This window comes from Prionailurus viverrinus, chromosome D1 (assembly GCF_022837055.1).
Source record: "Prionailurus viverrinus isolate Anna chromosome D1, UM_Priviv_1.0, whole genome shotgun sequence".
NCBI classification, from domain to species: Eukaryota; Metazoa; Chordata; class Mammalia; order Carnivora; family Felidae; genus Prionailurus; species Prionailurus viverrinus.
Genome location: NC_062570.1, coordinates 62,782,125 through 62,800,976, shown reverse-complemented (window position 1 = coordinate 62,800,976; position 18,852 = coordinate 62,782,125). Strand labels below are relative to the sequence as shown.

The following is an 18,852-nucleotide window of genomic DNA, read 5'->3' as shown; positions in this document are numbered from 1 at the left end:
CTTCTCTCTGTTCTTTTGGAATCACAGAGAAAACAAATTATCAAACATTTAAAAAGTCATACTATATCCCATAAAAGAATACAATAAATTTGGAGTGGTGATCAGCGGGAAATTGTGAAAGAGATTTCATGCTAGCCTTGAAAGTATAGATTCATTCAGACATTAAAAAATACTAACAATTCTGCTAAGTGTAGCAAACAAATAAAAGAAAATCTGATTTTATAATATTATTATTCTGGGAATGAGACAGACAGTGTTCAAATAAGCAAAAAATAAGTGTGTGTGGGTATACATAATATGTATAGTTGTCATATATGTATATATTCACATATATATCAGGTAGATATTAAGAGATATAAGTGACTTAAAGAAAAACAAAACATGATGGTTGGATAATAATAAAGCTGGTGTCACTTTAAATTTATCATGAAGGAAGTTCGCTTTAAGCAGATAAATGAATGCAATATGGGGATAATTTAGTGTAAAGTTAATAATGATCATTGAATAGTTTTTGTTTTTTGAGTATAGTTGACAAACAATGTTACATTAAAGTGCACAACTTCTATATTCACAAGTGTAGCTACCATCTGCCCCCATTTCACCCCTACTACAATATCATTAGCCAAATTCCTTTTGTTGTGTCTTTTATTCCTGTGACTTATTTATTCCATAATTGGAAGCCTGTATCTCCCACTCTCCTTCACCCATTTTGTCCATCCTCCTCCCACACTCCTCCCTTAAATATGTTTAAGATATGGAATGACACTTGGATTTGAATTCTGGAAAGGATACTCTTTTGGGCCTGTGGTACATGAACTGGAAGGAATAATAATTGCTTTTCTTTGATAAGGCTGTATATGTAATAAGACCTCTAGGAAAGCTGGTGACTCTCTCTAGGGGATCAGGTAGCAAGTTTGTGAAGAGTAAAGAAGGAAATTGAACTCTTCCTTCTTATTTTCTTCTTTTTCTCTGGTATTTAGTTGGTGTGGTAAGCTGGAGTGAGGTACTGCTGCTTGGAAGGTTTCCCCAAGCCCCTCAGCTCAGTGAAACTCAGGTAAGATAGATCAAGGAAGTATTTATTTCCAAGAGCTTTCTCAAGTTTTCTATTGCAATTTCTATAGAAATTTACTCTAAAAATTCTGGATAGCAGAAACAAAAACAAAAACAAAATACACTTAAAAAATACCTTGGTTGATCTATACTTAAAAAAAAACTGAAATTAAGAAGAACCACGTAAGAGACTTTACTCCTACCAAAAATATTTAAACAATACTTACCTTATGCTCTTATGTTCCTCAGCCCTAACCCTATTTTAGGGGTTTCTTGTTTGCAACTAGTTCTCAGACTTCTATCCCTTATTTACAGTGTCTGGATCCCAGAACACAGCCTTGAGCAGCACCACCTGTCTTAGCCATGACCATGGTTCTTTTAGGATCAGCCTACAGCAATATCTCCCTTTCTGACTTCATTGCATTTGTCATGCCTACAAAAGAACGTTTATACTTGCGCTGCAACAGACTTCCAAACCCCAGCCCATCTCCCACAGAGCCCTTAATCCCTAGGGTCTGGAAGGTTCCTCTTCCTGAAAAAAAGATAGTAATCCCCCAGTGGCTCTATTTCTGAACTATGGGATCTATGGTTGTTACCTTCCATTATTAGTCTCTACTCTGACCATTGCCACAGACTCTATCCCCCAGTTTCACCTGTGGCCTAATAGCATTAAACTTTTAAAAGGTGTTGACTTTGACTTACAATAACAGAATAAGGGTAATATAATTGGAAATGTATCACACAGCCTGGAGAAACAATGAATATAAAAATAATGCTAATGTCATGGCGTCAAAGTTGTAATGAATAGCAGTGAGGAGGAGGCCCCAAGGCCTTCTGAGTTATTCCTACTCTGGTTTAAATTAAGGAAGGTGGCTAGACAGTGTTTATGCCAAATCTTTTAGAATTGTGTAATCCAATGACAGAAATTGGAGCAGTAGTGGGTTTTTAGGTCCTCTGTTACATATTGCATTTTGGATTCATACACAGAGATCCAGTATCCCTCCCATGGGATCCAACATCACTGTGATGTGAAAGAAACAGCCCTATTTTGCCAAGTCAGAATTCAGAGTTAAGACATTCCTTCTCATGCTGTCTAAGCTTTATGTCCTTTTTGTTCAAATCTAACCACTTATTCCAAGGAGTGGCTTCTATTTGTCCTATCCAATTCCATCAGAAACCCAGGCCATTTAAATCCATAATACTGAGAGTCTCCTCACTGACACATTGAAGATGACACTGGTGGATGGTGACAAATATACTCATGAACACCACCAAGGTTCAGTTTATAAGGAATGAGTTTATTCAATGTATTTATGTCATGATGAATAACATTCATTTAATTCTTCAGGGGAAGCAGGCACTAGGAAAATACAATTTGTCTTTGTATCAGCCTTTCCAGTGGTCTCTTGCTCCCAGACCTGTTGAAGATATAAAGCATGGTATAAAAATTAGATAAGATTTTGATATTCTAATGCTAGTGAATTATCTTTGCAGTGCTTAAACTAGTATGCAGTAGAGTCTATAGTTGGAAGTCAGTGTCTCTGATTTGTCATTCAAATCATCAGGTAACTCCAGGGTCCCAGGAGGAAATTTGGCATGTGATTCTCCCAGGGTCACATCTGTGGAATAACTGTTTGACAATTCTAATCTCTTAGGAGTGAAGTACAATTTTGTAATTCTTATTACCCTTATCTTCCAGATGCTGTGAGTTTAGTGATCATTGAGTACATGAGCTTTGACAATCATGAAGAGACCCCTTAAAACCCAGTGATTTTGCCATAAAACAGAGTTGCGAATATAATAAATCTCAATTGCCACTTTAATCAGGGAAAGTCACCTGTTAGCTCAATGAACTCACTTGGTTTCGCCTTGCAAATTATCAAGTACACAATGAGGGGAAGAAGAAGGGAAATCATAGTACCATACATGTACCATACACAGTAAACCTCTCTTCTTGTTCCCATTTAATGAGGACAAATAGCAGCCCAGCTATGGTGTGCTATCTGAGTGATGCTCTCAGTCTCAGGATGAGACTCAGGGAATTCACTTGTCTCTTTCACTTTGTTATGACCTATAGATTCAAGTGAATTTCATCACCAGTCTCTTCTACATTTGGATTTCTAAATTGTATTTTCTTCTGCACACTGGAGTTCATCTCCTTCCTCCACATCTAGACGCTAGCTTACCTTGTCCTTCAATAAATCTATGACATCTTGGTTAAGGCCCTTCTGAGCCATTAAAAAAAACAACTTTAGAATATTGTTTCTGTTTATGAGATATTCACCACTGCAAAATTGCACATTTGGGAAAACAAGTCACCATAAATATTTGATGACCTTCCTCCCCATTCCGTTCCTTAACCTTGTTACTGTCACTTTGACTGTTCCTACCTCTAAAGTGGCTCTTTGATTTATTCTGGAGTAGTATGCAGATACTTTGTGGGGCCAGATGTCAGACTCTAGGAAAAGAACACTGACCCTTGGGCTGTGGGTTCTTAAATTATATTAAATTATCAATCCCTTGCCTGGGATAAGCAGATACCAGGATCCAAGATAATAAGATGGGCTAGAAAATTGGTTTCTACGTTTATTCTACCAGCTCACATTCATTAAATGGGGGAATAATAACTAGAGTGATTAGGGAGCTTGCAGGGGGTGGAGGTGGGGATGGGTCCAAATAATGCTGATTAAACAGTATGTCACTTGGGAGACTTGACCACTCACCACTTTCTGCCACTCAGTATCAGGGGAGGAGAATCAAACCCTTCAGGATCACCCAACGGCTTGCAGCCAAGCCTTGTGGTAACTGATTATAACATGGCTGACAAGTGCCCTGATCTGCACCTTAGGATACTACCAATATTAACAAGCTTGAACAGTGACTGTTTTCCATGGGACGTTTTAGGAGCCAACTATATTTCTGGAGGGCATCCATGGAGAGAATCCTTCAATTAAACCTAACTTGTAACTCCATTTGATTGTAGATCTCAAACGTCCTTAGTATCCCACTCTATCCGTATTATCTATGATACAGACAAATTCTTCTAGAACTTCTTTCAATATCTATTTGACTTTCCAGCTGGTGAAAGAACTCCCATTTTATAGACTAGCAGTTGTCCATCCAACTCTCCATTGTTCCAACCAATATTTATTTAGCACTTGATATGTTCCAAGAATTGTTCTGGTGAACAAAATCATGTTATTATCATGATTTCCTTTCTCTTTAGTTATTTCTATACTTTCTTGTCCTGTGCTAAAGTGTCTGTGCTCAAAAGATTTTTATTTTTCTGTGTTTTTTTGATAAGAAGCTAACCTCTTGAACATTAATGTATTCATATTTTTAATTTTTACTGTAAAGATTAGAAACAATATAGATGATTACCAACAAAGAACTATTTACATTTAATTACTGTACATCAATATAATGTGATGCTATGTAGCTTTCAAAAGAAATGAGGAGACATGCATAAATTGGCTCTGGAAGGAATCACAAGAAACTGGTATCAGATATTTTTTCTGGGAAGAGATCTGGAGAATGGAAATCAGTGATAGGAAGTTACTTTATAAACTCCTCTGTGAGGATTTCTTTTTAATTAGTTTATGTTTCCTTGGTTTAGTGGGATATTAAAGTCCCCTGCAATTACCACATTCTTCTCAATAAGGTTGCTTATGTTTGTGATGAATTGTTTTATGTATTTGGGGGCTCCCGTATTCAGCACATAGACATTTATATTGTTAGTTCTTCTTGATGGAGAGACCCTGTAAGTATTATATAATGCCCTTCTTTATCTCTTGTTACAGCCTTTAATTTAAATTCTAGTTTGTCTGATATAAGTATGGCTACTCCCGCTTTCTTTTGACTTCCAGTGGCATGATAAATAGTTCTCCATCCACTCACTTTCAATCTGAAAGTGTCCTCAGGTCTAAAATGAGTCTCTTGTAGACAGAAAATAGATAGGTCTTGTTTTTTTATCCATTCTGGTATCCTATGTCTTTTGGTTGGCGCATTTAGTCCATTTACATTCAGTGCTATTATAGAAAGACATGGGTTTAGAGTCATTGTGATGTCTGTAGGTTTCATGCTTGTAGCGATGTCTCTGGTACTTTGTCTCACAGGATCCCCTTTAGGATCTCTTGTAGGGCTGGTTTAGTGGTGACAAATTCCTTCAGTTTTTGTTTGTTTGGGAAGACCTTTATTTCTCCTTCTATTCTAAATGACAGATTTGGTGGATAGAGGATTCTCGGCTGCATATTTTTTTTGTTCATCACATTGAAGATTTCCTGCCATTCCTTTCTGGCCTGCCAAGTTTCAGTAGAGAGATTGGTCACAAGACTTATAGGTCTCCCTTTATATGTTAGAGCATGTTTATTCCTAGCTGCTTTCAGAATTTTCTCTTTATCCTTTTATTTTGCCAGTTTCACTATGATATGTCATGCAGAAGATCGATTCAAATTACGTGTGAAGGGAGTTCTCCGTGCCTCTTGGTATTCAATGCCTTTTTCCTTCCCCAGATCAGGGAAGTTCTCAGCTATGATTTCTTCAAGTACCCCTTCAGCACCTTTCCCTCTCTCTTCCTCCTCTGGAATACCAATTATGCATAGATTATTTCTCTTTAGTGCATCACTTAGTCTCTAATTTTCCCCTCATACTCCTGGATTTTTTAATCTTTTTCTCAGCTTCTTCTTTTTCCATAATTTTATCTTCTAGTTCACCTATTCTCTCCTCTGCCTCTTCACTCTGAGCTGTGGTCATCTCCATTTTATTTTGCAGCTCATTAATAGCGTTTTTTAGCTCCTCCTGGCTGTTCCTTAGTCCCTTGATCTCTGTAGCAATAGATTCTCTGCTGTCCTTTATACTGTTTTCAAGCCTAGTGATTAATTTTATGACTATTATTCTAAATTCACTTTCTGTTATATTGTTTAAATCGTTTTTGATCAGTTTGTTAGCTGTCATTATTTCCTGGAGGTTTTTTTGAGGGGAGTTCTTCCGTTTCGTCATTTTGGATAGTTCCTGGAGTGGTGTGGGACTGCGGGGCACTTCCCCTGTGCTGTCTTGAATACCTTGCATTGGTGGGTGGGGCCACAGTCAGACCTGATGTCTGCCCCCAGCCCACCACTGGGGCCACAGTCAGACTAGTGTGTATCTTCTCTTCCCCTCTCCTAGGGGCAGGATTCACTGTGGGGTGGCGTGGCCCATCTGGGCTACTTGCACACTTCCAGGCTTGTGGTGCTGGGGATCTGGCGTATTAGCTGGGGTGGATCGGCAAGGTGAACAGGGTGGGAGGGGCAGGTTCAGCTCACTTTTCTTTCGGAGATCTACTTCAGGTGGGGCCCTGCAGCACCTGGAGGGAGTCAGACCCACTGGAGGGGTGGATCCGCAGAAGCACAGCGTTTGGTGTTTGCACAGTGCAAGTAAACTCCCTGACAGGAACTGGTTCCCTTTGTGGTTTCGGCTGGGGGATGGGCGAGGGAGATGGCGCTGGCAAGCGCCTTTGTTCCCCGCCAAGCTGAGCTCTGTCGTCTGGGGCTCAAAAACTCTCCCTCCCGTTGTCCTCCAGCCCTCCCGCTCTCTGAGCAGATCTGTTGACTTATAACCTTCCAGGTGTTAAGTCCTGCTTGCTGTCAGAACACACTCCATCTGGCCCCTCTATTTTTACAAGCCAGACTCGGGGGCTCCGCTTTGCCAGCGGGCTGCCCCTCCACCCCAGCTCCCTCCTGCCAGTCCATGTAGCGTGCACTGCCTCTCCACCCTTCCTACCCTTTTCTGTGGACCTCTTGTCTACTCTTGGCTCCAGAGAATCCATTCTGCTAGTCTTCTGGTGGTTTTCTGGGTTATTTAGGCAGGTGTGGGTGGTATCTAAGTGACCCGCAGGACGCGGTGAGCCCAGCGTCCTCCTACGCCACCATCTTCCAGCTTCTTGTATTTTTTTAGTCTTTATCCCCTAGACAATAGGATTCAGTGTGGGCAGCAGGAGCAGGCATGAGTTAGCCTATAAATGTGAATGCTGTGGGGGATTGTATAACTGCAAGAACAGTGGGTGAAAAAGGTTAAGAAGGGTCAGACATAGGTGATGTCCTATGTGGACAGATGTGGACAGTTCAGGTGCTGAAGGCCTTCAGACTTTGCTAAGAAGAAACTGACCACTGCCTGGAGGATCATTGTCTAGGAGACTGTGATGCACAGGATGTTGAAGCCCCCAATCAGAAGGGCAACCATCAGACCATAGATTGCATTGACCTTGATATTGCCACAGGACAACTTGACCATAGTCATGTGGTCAAAGTAGGTGTAGGAAATTATACTGCCCTTACAATATAATAGGCATTTGGTGAGTAACATAAAGGGAATGATGAGTATCACACCTCAAAAAAAATGTGGGAAACCCAGCCTTGGCAATCATAGAATTGGTGATGATAGTGGCATAGCACAGAGGATAATAGATGACCACATAGTGGTTCAGGGCCATGAATATGAGCACCCCAGAGTCCATCCCTGTGAAGGTATGGAGAAAGCACATCTGGGTCAGGTGAGCATTGAAGCTAATATCTTTGAGATCAAACCAGAAGATACATAGCATTTTGGGTACAGAACTAGTACACTGAACAATGTCAATGAAGAAGAATAAGGCCAAGAAATACATGGGCCAGTGTAGGGACTCCTCCAGATGAATGAGATAGAGGAGCCCATAATTCCCCAGTGCAGTAACAAGGCACATGCGCACTTTATAGGCCAGGCAATCCATTCAATCGGAATGATGCTAGTGTCAGTGTAGTACAGTTGTAATCATCCATGGCGACCAGTTAAAGGGTATGTTACATTCTTCAACTTTGACGTTAACTTTGATGTCTCTCTGAAAAGGAACAGTTTAGGCAAATGTGTATTGATTGCTTACAATGAATTAATTAGTATTATAAAATTTTTTGCATAAATCATCTCAATTATCTTAATTACCTCATGAGAGATATTTATTATATTAAATAAGGGTAATTATTATGGTATTATAGATGAGTAACTGATATTAGTGTAGTATCATTGACTATAAATCTTGAATCCAGGATTCTTGGCTCTTTACCATGAAGATAATCTATCTACTGATAGGTAGATAGGTAAATAGATGATTGATTGATTGATAGATAAATAGATAGATGGATAATAGATAAAATTTTTTTCTATACTAAATCTCTTAAGCTCTTGTACTCTGTTCCTAATTAAGCATTATTACATTCTTAGACCAATGAGAATGTATCAAATAGTGAACATTAGGATGGTTGGAAGTCTTTTTATTAGTGAACTTCCAAGTGAGTTATAAGGATTTTTCTATTTCTGTGTATGGATATGGGTAAGGAAATCTGTTTATCATCATGGGTACTAACTATTCTTCAGGTTATGAAATAGGAGATATCAAAGCACAGTAATATTCTTTTATTATTATTATTTTAGAGAGAGAGAGAGAGTGCAAGCAGGGAAGAGGGGCAGAGGGTGAGAGAGAGAAAGAGAGAGAGGGAGAGAATCTCAAGCAGGTTCCATGCTCAGCACAGAGCCTGACACAGGGCTCAATTCCATGGCCTTGGGATCATGACCTGAGCCAAAATCAAGAGTCGGATGCCCAACTGACTAGGCCACCCAGGCACCATATATTCTTGGTTATTCTCCCGATAATGTAGATAATTTTATCAGTAGTGAATAATGAAACTGAACTCATTAATTAAGGAGACTTATTAATGTTTTTACATGGCTAATACATGGAACTAACCCATCAGAACAAATTTACTGACACCACATCAGGTGCTCTCAAATCACTACATCCACATTGCTCCTTCAGGATGTTATTTGTTTCCTTACCTTTCTCTTCAGCTTCATGTTGGGCTCTCAGTCTTGTTAAAAAACCTAAATGTGGGGCGCCTGGGTGGCTCAGTCTGTTAAGCGTCTGACTTCAGCTCAGGTCACGATCTCGCGGTCTGCAGGTTCGAGCCCCGCGTCGGGTTCTGGGCTGATGGCTCAGAGCCTGGAGCCTGCTTCCGATTCTGTGTCTCCCTCTCTCTCTGCCCCTCTCCTGTTCATGCTGTGTCTCTCTCTGTCTCAAAAATAAATACAAGTTAAAAAAATTCAAAATAAAAAAAACCCTAAATGTGATTGAGCTCTTTAGATCTGCCTAAGACTTATTACTGAGTGTAGCAACATGTTGCTCACTATACCTTTGAATGAATTGAAAATTTTAACACTCCTTCTGTTTTCAGTCCCCAGTCCTTCTCTGTCTGCATCTATATTTCTTTCTTTCTTTCTTTCTTTCTTTCTTTCTTTCTTTCGGATGGTGTAACAATGTATGACATTGAAGAAAGCATCTCCAACTGGAAAATTTGTTTCATAGATATCATATATTTATTTGTGCACCACTAGTGTAAAGAAAGAATACTGGCCTAGGAATCCAATGACACTGATGAATATGCCTTCCAAAAATTGCTCATCAGTTTTCTCCTTCCTCTGTCTTCCTCATGCCACCTCAATTAGTCACACTGATTTTTGTGTCTCAGGCTACACTGCCTCCTAGAATCTTTAGTAAAGTACCAAGGATACTGGCCATATATTTTTCTGTTATAACCTCAGAAGTGTTCTATTTCTCCCATCAGCTACAAACAGTATAAAACTCAAGGTAGAAGTAGAGTAGGGGATTTTATCTTAGAATGATTCATGGAGGAACTATTCAAATAGCCACCTGTTTCCTTTTTTTAAGGCCCTGCTATGTTTCCAACAGTTTTCTCCCTTGTTTTCTCAGTCTACCCAGGAAATTACTTACCAGTTCCCAGCTTCTTTCTCCAAAAAGAACTCTAATTCCCCAACCCATGTATGATGGCCACATGCATCTGTTTTTATCCTCCACAGGGCCAATGCCTCTATTCTTGTTCTTCAAAGGAAAATCCTTAGGGCCAATAGCATTTCTGTATTTCAGACTCTGAGTTTTAACTCTAAGGACCTCAACTCCCCCTGATTACACCATTTCCACACAGGAATCCAGGTTATAGGACTCTATGGAATTCCTGGAGATTGTGTAATCTTCAATTCAGTGAAAGTCAATGAGTTCTAGGTTTCAGAACACTGACTTTGTGTAAAAGCCATAATGCATGAATGCTAGCATCACTGGGTAAAGATAGCTTGATATGTAGAGAGGTGGCTGATTAGTCTGAGGTGTAACAAAAAAGTTACTTATTTTTAAAATTCATATCTCTGCACAGGGGAAATGAGTTATAATAGGGAACTAAAATCCTAAATCTTGTCACAGCAAAATCACACTTTGTGACCCTGAAGAACATGAATGCACATGACAAAGTTTGGGAAATGTATGTACTTCAATCATGGTATGGCAGAATTAACATCCTCACCCATACTTAAAATGGGTAGTGACTAATATCACTGTGTTAGGTAGGAGTGACAAGGCATAGCACTTTTTTTAAATTTTTTTTTAACGTTTATTTATTTTTGAGACAGAGAGAGACAGAGCATGGACGGGGGAGGGTCAGAGAGAGGGAGACACAGAATCTGAAACAGACTCCAGGCTCTGAGCTGTCAGCACAGAGCCCGACGCGGGGCTCAAACTCACAGACCGCGAGATCATGACCTGAGCCGAAGTCGGCCGCTTAACACTGAGCCAACCAGGCGCCCCGGCATAGCACTTTTTATATATGGTTATAATTATTCTACTATGAACAATATGTATTCTTAATATTTCAATTGAGAGATATAAAATTCTGCCATAATCAGTAATTTCCCCTCCCACATATATTTTCTCTTCCATTATAGAACCCCAAACTCCTCACTACCTTCCTCCACCTACAAGTAGAAATGAGATGAGGAACAGACGGACTTTAAAAACAGCTGTACCTAAAAAAAGTTTTGCAATATATGTAGAGTGCAGGGATTTGCTGATTTCTGAGAATATGAAAACTTTTTATGAAAATGGGGCAAGGAGTTAAGTATAAAGAAATATAACATCTGACCTTCATTTGGAAATGATTGATCTCTCTAGGGCAGGAAAAATTTTCCCTTAACCCCTCTTTGTTCTTTGATTGGTCTAATAATTAAATTAACATGGAACAGATTAAGAGGAGAAAAATAAATTTAATTTCCTAAGTATGGGGTGTTCCAAATATATGAGACCCACTGATAAGCAATTGAGGCTTACATGCAGTCCCGAGGTAAGGAGAAGCAGGTATGGGTTTGGGACTTCAAAGGAGATGAAGACAATTCACAGGAGATGATAAGTCAATGTTTGGTAAACAAAAGTTTGCCATGCCATGCAAAATCTTCCCTGTGTAAAAAAAGTTGTCTTTGGCAATATCTCTTTCTGGTGCTGGTCCCCTATCTAAACTCTTTTAGGCAGTTAAGGGGAGGCCAAAAGCTCTTCTTAAGTCTATTAGGTCTTGATTGTCTTCAGGACCATAACAGGCATGTGAAAGAGGCACTCCTGGGGTCCCCTGTCCAGAACCCATCATCTCCAATATAATAAAATGCAAAAGGCAAATGTCAAGATGAAAGTCTGATAGGATTCTATAAGTGCCTTCTAAGAGATGAATGTGCTCAATTAAAATTGTATGCTGAAGAATTAATATCAGTATTTGAGAGTTCTTATCTTCATGAAAAGGAATTTTTTAAAGTTTTAATTTAAATTCCAATTAGTTAACATACAGTGTAGTATTAGTTTCAGATATACAATTTAGTGATTCAATACTTACATAATCATTAATCTCCATCATGTGTTTAACCCATCTTCCTACCAACCTTCCTTCTGGTAACCATCAATTTGTTCTCCATAGTTAAGAGTCTGTTTCTTGGTTTTCCCCCTCTCTTTTTTTCACCCTATGATTATTTTATAGATCAGTATTAACATATGAACATTTGCAATCAATTCTGATGGTAGGGAACAGTAACTTTGAATCCCACTTATACTTAAGTGAAATGTTATCACAGACAAAAAAGGATTCTCTTCTTACTAGTAGACCTGTGTGACCAACAAAAGGTACTAAATAATTATTATTATGTTTTTAATTTTTGTCAATAAAAATATAGAAATTTGTTTTCTTTTTTGTATAATTATATAATATCCTTAGTTTTGCCTCTTGGCTTGCAAAATTTAAAACATTTATTATTTTGGCATTGAGCAACACCCAATTTGGAGAACTATGTAGAAAAAAAGTTTCCTTCTAATTTCGGAAGCTTTATTCTTCATTTTCTCTCTCCAGATGTCAATCTAGTATCAGCTTTAATTTTGTCCTTTCAAAAATAATCTATACTTATTTCTTTATTTTTTTACTGCTTTATACTTTTGAACTTTATTTATGTGTGAAATCTTTTTTTTTTCAACGTTTATTTATTTTTGGGACAGAGAGAGACAGAGCATGAACGGGGGAGAGGCAGAGAGAGAGGGAGACACAGAATCGGAAACAGGCTCCAGGCTCTGAGCCATCAGCCCAGAGCCCGACGCGGGGCTCGAACTCACGGACCGCGAGATTGTGACCTGGCTGAAGTCGGACGCTTAACCGACTGTGCCACCCAGGCGCCCCTATGTGTGAAATCTTTTTAAATAGTCTTCAATTAATAGTTATCTATGTTATGTCCAGTCTTTACTAATACAAAACTCAGGCAATGAGTAGAGTAAAAATTTATCCAAATTCAAGAAGGAAAGGTCTTGGCTATTAGAGAGAAAAATGAAAAGTCCCTGAGCTCAAAGCCTTACCATAAGAAAGAATAGTAAGCCTGCAGTAAACAGTGTACATGAGGAAGACTGTTTTATTCAGTAATATATCTTGCTTCCTGTAACAGTATCTGGCATCCAGCAGGTACTCAACATGTATTTGTGGGGTGGATGAACAAATGAATGAATGAATAAATGAATGGGTGAATAAATTCAAGTTCACAAAATATGTATAGACTTAATCAATCATAAAGTAAGAGAAGCGTGAAAATAATAAGAAGATAAAGAGTTAGAATGTGGGCACCTGGGTGGCTCAGTCAGTTAAATGACTGACTCTTGGTTTCAGCTCAGGTCATGATCTCACGGTTTTGTGAGTTCGAGCCCCACATCCGGCTCCACACTAGTAGTGCAGAGCCTGCTTGGGATTATCTCTCTCTCTCTCTCTTTCTCTGTCCCCCTCCCCGCCTTGTGTTGTCTCTGTCTCCCTCAAAACATATTAATAAACTTAAAAAAAAAACAAGAAAAAAAGTTAGAATGCATCATTGCATAATTGGTGAGGGAGATAAAATGGGCACTTAGGAAATCTTGAGAAATATATTCATACTTATTTGGTACTCTATTAGAAGACCTTAGGAGCTCTCTTACTCTTATTGTTTCTTCAGTCATAAAATTTTAGTATGAGTTTAGTATGAGTTTGACTTATAATCTAATACATCCTCCATTTTCAGTATAGCAAGACTGCTATGTACACATTTCTATGAAACTCTGTCTTTGTGATAAGTATTCAAACCCAATGTCTTTTAAGAGGTTAATTCTAGTGAGGTGTAATTTAAGCTAACAGTAAGTATCTGTGGAGAAAAAAGGGAGGAAAGTAGTAATGAATAATGGTAGTTCTTTGGTTCAGACAGGCCGTGGTGGGTGCAGATGGATTGAACATCTATGCTTTCAGCGTTAGGGACTTTCTAGATTCTAGGATTCTAGGCTTCATGTGATCATTACCTTCTGTTAACCTGAAAATAAAGAGCCATAATGAGAGGCAAATGAGCGATTACTTGGGATCAAAGATTTGCAATTCGGGGAGAATAGATTCAGGTAGAAACCCAAATAGCGTCTCACTAATAGGGCAAAAGCAAGGAACTTTTATAAGGAAAAGAAAGGGGCAATTACGTGAGGTAAAGAAAAAGGAAACAAGTTGCCATGAGTGTTTTAACAGGGTAAACTACTCTGGGCTATACATTGACAGACTGCTGGTTTTACCTTCAGAAAGTCCACAACTGTTACTGTTGTGATCAGGATGTCTGTTCTCTTGCTGACTTCTCAAGCACTTGCTTAAAACAATTGCCATTTTGCCCAGTCCAGAAGTTTTGGCCCAATGCAAACCAAGGCAAGTAAGGTACTTTCTGTGCAGTACCTGCTCTGGCTTTTTTTTTTTTTTAAGTTTATTTATTTATTCTGAGAGAAAGAGAGAGAGAGAGAAAGGGAGGGAGAGCAAGCATGAATGGGGTAGGGGCAGAGAGGGGGGAGAGAGAATCCCAAGTATGCTCTGCACTGTCAGAGCAGAACCTGATGCAGGGCTCAAACTCATGAACTGTGAAATCATGACCTGGGCTGAAACCAAGAGTCGGATGCTTAACTGACTGAAACCAAGGTGCCCCTTGGGTTTTATTTTAAAATGACTCTGGTCGTGCCATTTTCTCTTAGAAGGCAGTTTGAAGGGAAGTTGCAGCACAGGTATAAATGACCTATGGAGATTTCAAACAGACAGACTCAAAAGGAGAGAGTCTGGCAGCAGTGTGTTCCTGAGAGATGCCATGGGCCATGGCTAAGGCAGGTGCTATTGTTCATGGAAGTCCCTAAACTCAGGTAGCCAAGAGCTAAATCTCTAACCTTCAAACTCTCATTGGAATAGGTTGAAGCTTTTGAGGCAAAAATGGAAGAATTCTGCCTCTGTAGCAAAAGTACAATGAGAGGTGTCATTTAAATTTCCTCCATGAAAGGCATAATTTTTAGAAGCTACTCTAGTTACATATGCAGTTGCCCTCCATCCTGTCCCCCACCAATAACTAGGAACTAAACTCATAATGAAACTTCTACTTTGTTAAATGAGATAACAACATTTTTGAAAGTTTATTTATTTATTTTGAGAGAGACAAAGACAGTGCGAGCAGGAGAGGGGCAGAGAGAGAGAATCCCCAGCAGACTCCATGCTGCCTACACAGAGCCAGATGCAGGGCTCGAACTCACAAAACTGTGAGATCATGACCTGAGCCAAAACCAAGAGTCAGGTGCTCAACTGACTGAGCTATCCAGGTGCCCCACTACTCCATTTGTTTAAAAGGCCATCTTCCCCAATGTTTAAAGCGGAACCACTGCTAAGCAAGATATTTTCTAATTCTTTCCCACCGCCACCCTATCTGTAGGGTCTCATTTTACTTGTAAGGCCCAGAGCAGCTTCAAAATACACGAAATGCTCTAGCCTCACGTTATTACACCATAAACTTGGGCAGCAGGACAAATTACCAGGAAGAGAAAGAGATCAGAATGATCTTGTCCACGATACCTCCCACTAAAGGCTACTTTTTTCCCAGTCTGATGTCTGAATTCTGCCTCCAATTTTTCTTTTATTTTTCATTCAATCTGTTCTTCCTAAGAAAATGGTAGAAAATATCCTCAACATGACAATTGAAACTGAGGAGTCATTGCTGTAAGAGTGATTTTGTCCAAAGTTTCCTGGCAGGCTAATAGACTAGACTGGCTTATTGTATTCCGTGGAATCCAGAAGAAAGTTTACACAACTGTGTTGAAGTCCTTCAAGCATCCCAGGGCAAGGAATCTGTTATCTTGTTAACTAGTGAGCAAATTCATGCAAAATAAGTCCCCATTCATTTTGTCCCTCAAGGCATGGATAGCTAGTGAATTACTTCCATTTGAGTGATGGGATTTGGGATGTGGGAGGAGGCATTACGAAATAAAACTTTAATTTGTATTACCCACTTAAAGGCCAAGTATTGAAGATGAAAGAGTGGAATTTTAAGTGAACAAAAAGGTAAGCCAAAGGAAGGACGGGGCTGAGTTTTCATTTTGGAAGAAAAAATTGACAAAATTAAACATTTACATTCTGGAAGTACTAGAATTATATTGCAGATATGACATCCTACACATTCAAATAAAAAAGAAGTAATATTGATTTTAACGTTTAAAAATGCTTTCTTATGACCTATCTTTTCTTTTTCCATGTTTTAGGCCCCCCAAATCTCTTTCCTGGACCCCGGAATATTAGAAACTTCAAATTGTCTTCATTTCTTGTTTTGTCCCGTTGGTTTGTAGGGATTATTATTTCAACAATTATTTAACAATTTCAACAATTATTCAACAAAAATATTATTATTCAACAATTATTTGTTGAAATTGAAAAATACAAACTACATAGCTTGACATATGATATCCTTAAATATTTAGTTGATTCTGAACTTCTTTTAAAATTTGTTTGTTTACTTATTTATCTATTTATTTATGTATGTATGTATTTATTTTGAGAGATAGGGAGAATGCAAGCAGAGGAGGGGCAGAGAAAGAGGAAGAATCCCAAGCAGGATGCACACTATTAGCATAGAGCCTAATGTGCGGCTCAAACTCACAGACTGTGAGATCATGACCTGAGCCGAAATTGAGTCCGTTGCTTAACTGACTGAGCCACCAGGCGCCCCTACCTGATTCCTAACTCCCAACTGCTCTTGTGTTTGATCATTTATCTTTGTCATTGTTCCCACTCACCACCCCACCCCACCCCCCAATTCCAAAAGAAGAAAGGTTAAGATATCTCTTTCGAATGGCACTCAGATTCACAGCTCCTGTCTTACTAGTGGGAGTTCTATGGTTGCAAGCAATGTACACCTGAATTGGTTTTCGTTTCTGTTCATGGTAGCCACTGTTGACTTCATTCACATGTACTATCCCCAGGATGAGGGAGATCGGTTTTGAGGATTGCCTATACAGATGATCTTCATTCATTCGTTCGCTGGAATGTAAATTGTTACATTGGTCATCGTGGTTTTAGATCATTATGTTGCCATCTGCAGTCTACTTTAGGAAAACCAGATCCTCACAGACAGAATTATGAACTTCATTAGGATGTATCCCTGAGGTGAATTACTGGGTCGTGGGGTATGTTTAACTTAACTTGGTAAGTTCAAAATACTGTCCAAAGTGGAGTGTACCAATTTATACTTTGGACTTCACAGTATAGAAGCTTCCGTTGCTCTATTTTCTGATTAACCATGCTTATTGAAAAATGTTTCCATGTAGCAAATTGCTAAATATGTCAAAATGTGTCATTGTGGTTTAATTTGCATTTCCCTGTTACTAATGAGGTTTAAAATCTTGGTATTTATTTCTTGGTCATTTAAATTTCTACTTTTAATAAGTGTCAATCAGTGAGGTCTTTTGCAAACTGACCTTGGGGTCGCCAGGGAAAATTCAGACTTTAAATGACACATTATAAACCTTACTGCCCTTATCTTGTCCCGAAATTAAAAACTATACATCCAGTATCTCCAGAGATAAATATGCGATGCTTCTAGCCAAGCCATAAATTAATTTCATCTTTCAAACCCTGTGTAAAAGCAGCACAATTTCTTCTTGATAGTCGAGATTAACCATCCCAGCTAGGAAAATGCCATGACATATCCATAATGATTGGGGGGGGGTAATCTTGCATTTTAATTAAATAGAATCATGGCTGTATTTTCTAGTAGAAGTTTATCTCTCTTGGAAACTCGGACCTCTAAGCTGCCAAATCCATAGTTACAGCGATACAAAAATATATTCTGTATATGCTAAAAATTTTTTCCATGTAAATTAATGGTAATTTCTCTTTTGCTTTATGCCATTTCAGCTTACAAAAGATGTTATAGAAATGTTTTATTTTTGGTAAGTGAGGGACACCTATATACCATCCTGAGCTAAGCAGAAGGGGAGAGGGAAATGAGGTCTCAAAGGGGAGGAAGGCAATTCACAGGAAGCTGAGAAGAATACATCTTTAGTAGGCAAAGGTTTGCCACACCATGCAGATACATCTTTCCCATATAAAAAGTTATTTTTGGTCAGAGCTGTCTTCCTGGTACAGTCCCCCCTATCTAAATTCTTTTAGGAAGGCAAGGGGGAGGTAAAAAGCTCTTCCTGTGTCTTCTGGGCCTAGATTGTCTTTCAGCTCTAAATAATCCACATGCCAAAGAGGCACATTCTGAGGTAGCCTTCCCTGAACCCCCTCAGTTATGACATGTAATAGTAAGAAAGTTTACTCCTACCCCCATCCCTTGGTTACTGGATTTAGAAATATGGCTAGAGAGGATATGACACCATAAATTGTCCTTATTCAAGCATATACCATATGCTGTAGGGAATAGCACTTCTCATTTGAAGACTTTTTCCCAGCTGTCAGCTTTCCTTATGATGTATAATCTATCCTTTTATTTTCTCAGCCCATCTGCTTTGGGTAATAAAGTACATAGTAAATTTCATGAATCCTATTGGTGTGATTACAGTGTTAGAACTCTATTTGAAAAATGAGTTATTTGGCCTCAGGATAGTATAATATGAACTCTAGGTACAGGCAGTGGTTCTGTGAGTAGTATTGCAGACAGTAAAGACATATTTGTATTTGACATTCATATCTCCTCACATAAGGAAATGATACCACTGCTATTACTCTTATCATCATGGAATCCACCAACAATTGGCTGGCCGTTCTCCCATGGAAATGGTCTTGTATCAGAAGTTCAAACATTGGTCTCTGCTTTGGGATGGTTGGGCATTCAGAAGTATCCATTAACAGATCAACCTGGATCAGGGGAATGCCATGCATATGAATGAGTATGAAGAAATGTGTGAAAATATTATTCATAATGGCCCAAACTTGAAAGTAACTTAAATGCCTATTAATGGTAGAATGGATTAAAGGAATTGTGCTATATTCACATAATGAATTGCTATGCAGCAATAGACATGCCTGAATCACAGGTATGTGCAACAACATGCATTATTCTTATGTTGAGCAATAGAAGCCAGGCACACAAAAGAACATATACTATATGGTTCCATTTATATAAGATAGATAA

At 38.8% G+C, this 18,852-nt stretch overlaps 1 pseudogene; it reads right to left on the bottom strand.

Annotated features, from left to right (window-relative positions):
* Window positions 1–6,967: 6,967 nt before the first annotated feature.
* On the bottom strand, window positions 6,968–7,841 carry LOC125146498 (olfactory receptor 52N1-like; annotated as a pseudogene).
* Window positions 7,842–18,852: the final 11,011 nt, after the last annotated feature.